Below are 4,450 nucleotides of genomic sequence, written 5' to 3'. Positions count from 1 at the left end.
ATGAAAAGACCTAAAAATGCTGTGCTTCAAAATTATTATTTAAAGCAAACTGTCAATAAGTAAAAATAAATAAACGTTGTATTTAAGGGCAGTCTGTTCCTTTTCGATCACATTCCTTTCATGAATCTGCCTTTAAGGTGTTTTTAAAGTTGATATTAAATGATTCTATTTAGGTTATAGGTATTAGTAAAGGATCTAAAATTTTGAAATTAGATTTTGAAATAGATTAGCTGTGTCAGAAACCACATTTTAAATAAGCTCTCTAGATGATTTTTTAACCACACCATAAATTTTGAAAATCACTGCCTAGAATAAAAGTGTCAACTCGAGGGCCTTGATCTTGAGGGTTTCTTGTTTAGAACACCCAGATTTCTACATAGCAGGCATTTCCCAATCAGTTCTTAGCTCAAATTTCACCTCCTCAGAGATGTCCTCCCAGTATCTCACCCCAACCACCAATTTATTTTCAGAGCAAATTTCCCCTTTAATTATTTTTTTTTCTTTTTTAAAACTACAATCTTCTCCAGTCCAAAAGGAATACCACCTTCCCAAGCGCTTAAATGTCTGTCTTGATCTTCACTCTTATTCCTGATCCATGGATCTAGTCCCTGGTACAGAGATGTGCAATCAATATTTGATTTAGAAAACAATAGCCCATATTAGAGTTGGGATTTCAATCCACCAGTGAATGCCTTGAAGTTCTTCACATAACTAACACCCAGGAAATATAATCCTTCAAGTTAAGTTCCACAAAAGTAGTTAAGTGCTTACAGTGTGAGGGAAAGGGAGAAAAAACTGTACAGGCATCACCCAGCGAGGTATTAGAAAAGCAGAATTCCAGGCTCCACTTTTGACCTATGAATCAGAATCTGTATTTTCATAAGATCCTCAATGTGATTCACACCACATTCAAGATTGGAAAGCACTAAATTACAGAACAGCTGCAACCCTGGGGGCAAATTTTTTAAAAAGGTGTGACCATGGTATTTTTACCATTAGTTCTATAAATAGTAATGTGGATGAAAAAGTCCAATAAATATTCTAATCACGTAAGCCTTGAAATGCAGCTAAAGAAAACTTTCTTCTGGAAGGTCTCTCCTTGGGAAGGTGAAGGACATAGGATCAGTTACTTCATATGGCTGAAAGCAATCTTCCATCATTTTGAAACATAAGAAATTACAGCATTATCTTTAGAAGAAAACAGAATGTTTTACTTTTACATCAAGCAAGATGGGGAACACTTATATGAGGCCATAGGGACTAGTCAAAAGTAGAGAATTCCAGAAAAACTCCCCAAATCTGGTTCTCCACCGGAATATCAAGAACCGTCCCTATAATAACATACCATCCCAGAAGCTCCCTGATGGTCCAGGGGCTAACCCTCCCTGGGCTCCATCACTGGGCAGGGAACTAGATGCCTGCCACAACTAAGAGCCAGTGCAGCCAAATAAATAAATATTTAAATATATATATATATTTACTTCCCCTGGTGTTTACTCACTTTTAAAACGGAGTTCTAATAAGACCTAGCTTTTAGAGATGCTGGGATGATTAAACGACATAAAGTACAAAAGGCTTTTATTACAGTACCTTACACACAGGAGGCAATGCTCATCACTTTCCTAAATTTCCTAGAAGTTGTGGAAATCTCCCTCTCCTCGCCTCCACACTCTAACAAAACAGGTGCCCAGTAACCAAATAAATGCAAAACGACAAAAAACAACAGTGCTGCTGCTTTATCTGAGGAGATACCAATAACTGTGGCGCCACCTTTAAAAATGCCTATTTTAAAATACCAGGAAGAGAAAATATTAAATGTTACAGTGCAAAAGAAACAGTGCTACACTAGGGAATACATAAAAAGTTTGAGAAATCTACCTCCATCTGGGAAGAAGTAGTTTTCAATCACCAAAAAAAGGACCAGTCCCTTAATGGGGAAGGGTTTCTCTTTTCCCGGGACCTCAATAATACACCTGTTGTGCGTGAGGGCCACACACTAACCTGAAAGGCTGCCTCCTCCCCGTCCCGGGTCATTTGCCAGGCGGGCACGTTGCCCGGCCAGCTCCAGGACGCCGCTCCTCTCCCCCGACTCTGTCGCTTCACTTGGGACACGAGACGAGGGGCTCGGGGCTGCTCTCCCAACTGCAAGGGGCATCTTGACCCCTCATCCCACCTGCCCTGCACAATTCCTCCAACGTAGGCAACGTGTCGGCGGCGCGCGGGGCCGGCGGTCTGGCTAGGAGCACGTGCCGGTGTCCAGGAGCACACCGGACAGCACGAGTCCCAGCTGGGTGAGCAGGGACGGCCCGAGGCAGGTCCGCCCACCTGGCGGCGGCCTTTAGGTCAAGGGTGAGAATCCCAAGCATGAGTGGCTTCCCTGGAAATACAGCTTCATTCGAAATTAAATCCCCGCCCCGGCAGCTTAAATCGACGCGGGCTCATAACAACTCCCACCAAGGGGGTTGAAAACAGCCGTTCGGCCCACCCCAGGACTCCAGGAATATTGCACGGATTAAACCCGGCCACCCCTTCTCCACCTGGGATACCCAGAGGGGTGAGAGGGGGGCAGATAACAACGGATTCCTCCCAGAGTCCGAGCCGCCCCGCACGGGCCAGCAAGCGGCCCCCCTAGTTTCAGCCCTCAAGCTCAGGCTCTCTCCTCAGGGACACCCCGGCCTCCCCCCCCAATAAAAAAGAAAAACTGCAGCCTGGAGAGCCGGTCGCAGGATTCTGGCTGGTCACCAATCTCCCGCCGGCCCCTAAGAAAGCGAAAAGTTGCCCACGCCGCCTAGACACTGGCGGTGGCTTGAATAGTTTCAGCGGAAGGAACAGACGGGCGGCTCCAAGCAGCCCCTCGACCCAGGAGGCAGGCTCCGAGTTGGCCGGGCGCGGCTCCCTTCGCCGCCCCGCGCCTCTCCGGCTGCCGCGAGTCCCAAGCCTGGAGCGAAACCGCCACCGAAACCACCGCGGGGCGTCCTCTCCCCGCGCCTCCCCTTCTAGACAGTGCACGGAGGGGCCTCGGGGCCCCCGGCGCCGCGCCCAGCTCTCACCTCCTCTCAGCGAACCAAACACGGCAGGAGCCCGGGCGTGCGCTCACCTGCAGCGCGCACCTGCCGCCTTGCAGAGAGGCTGCGCGCAGCCGGGACTGCGCCGGGGACAGAGCCCTCCGCCTCCTCTCTCCCCTCCTCCCCCCACCCACCCTGCCCGCCTGCCCCCCGGGCATGCGCACCAACCCCGGCCCGGGTGCGGAAAGTCCGCGGCCCGGCGCCCGCGAGCCCCACCTGCGGCTCCCCGCGCGGGCTCCTCGGCGTTCCGGCCAGCTCTCCCCGGAGTCCCGCCGCCTCCGCCTGAAGAAGCAGAAGGGGGAGGTGGACGCTACGGAGGAGGAGTGGTATGGCGGCCTCCACCCTCCGTGACCCATTCACCTGAAACTCCGATGGGAGGGGGAGGGAGCGGTGCAAAAGGAGGCGGGAAGAACCGGCCCTTCTCCGCACACCCTGCGGCGTCCGGCCTTAAAGGAACAGCGCGGCGTTTGGGTCCCAGTGGGCGGGGACGGAGAGCAGAGAGGTGGCGGGGACGGGGGGCTCGGGCTGCCGGCTGGGGGAGAGTGATCCCGGACCACCCTAGACAGCTCTCGGAGCTCTTCGGGCACAACTGCGGAATGTTTGGCGAGTGAAATCTGGAAAGACTGTTCCTCGTGAAGTGTTCTAGGGTGCTCAGCACTTCGGCAAGAAAGACACGACCGGACAGAAAAGTTTCCTGCTTCGAAAATTTGATTAAACTTTTGTTGGAAAGAAGCAGCTAGATGTGGGAGATTTTCACCTGTCATGCGTAAATTTAGGAAGTGCTTCTAAATCTCTGGATCGCTAAAAAGTGTCACTCAAGAGTGGTTCAGGTGAGGTTGGAAGTATTGTAGATACTGGTGATGGTAAATTTGCCATCAAAATTAAGGGTATACTACGATTTACATTATTACCATTTCAGGGCCCTCTACCCCTCCTCCCCACGTTTAACTATGACAGGACCGAGAGTCTGCTATTCAGGGGTTTTAAACGATTTGAATATTCTCTTTGGTTTAAGGGTTTTGTTTTTGTTTTTAAAGCCCTAGTTCTGTGTCTCTGTTCCATTTCTTCTGGGGGCTGTTCCCAAAGGAATGTTAAATTTAGGAAAACTCAGAGTCTACACTTAACGATGTGTACACTTACCTATATGTTGCATTAATGTGCTGCTGAATAGGGCAGTTTCAGTTCTTGCTATTTGAGTTCGTATCAGTTCAGTTCAGTTGAATCGCTCAGTCCTGTCTGACTTTGCGACCACAAGAATCACAGCACTCCAGGCCTCCCTGTCCATCACCAACTCCCAGAGTTCACTCAGACTCAAGTCCATCCAGTCGGTGATGCCATCCAGCCATCTCATCCTCTGTCGTCCCCTTCTCCTCCTGCCCCCAATC

At 50.0% G+C, this 4,450-nt stretch overlaps 1 protein-coding gene across 4 annotated transcripts in view; it reads right to left on the bottom strand.

Moving 5' to 3' along the window:
- Positions 1–3,508, bottom strand: part of OCLN (occludin) — a 49,534-nt gene extending 46,026 nt beyond the window's left edge. The window contains exon 1 of one of the 4 annotated variants that reach the window (XM_040262664.1): positions 3,282–3,508. The gene's annotated coding sequence lies outside the window, so the exon portion shown is untranslated. Of the gene's footprint in view, positions 1–2,001; positions 2,186–3,050; positions 3,194–3,281 lie in introns of those variants that run through there. The other 3 variants (XM_040262666.1, XM_040262665.1, XM_040262667.1) reach the window with 3 other exon arrangements.
- Between the last annotated feature and the right edge of the window lie 942 nt (positions 3,509–4,450).

This window comes from Oryx dammah, unplaced genomic scaffold (genome assembly GCF_014754425.2).
Source record: "Oryx dammah isolate SB20612 unplaced genomic scaffold, SCBI_Odam_1.1 HiC_scaffold_20, whole genome shotgun sequence".
In the NCBI taxonomy this organism is placed as follows: Eukaryota; Metazoa; Chordata; class Mammalia; order Artiodactyla; family Bovidae; genus Oryx; species Oryx dammah.
The sequence above is the reverse complement of the archived record's forward strand: the minus strand, read 5'-3'. Positions and strand labels throughout refer to the sequence as shown.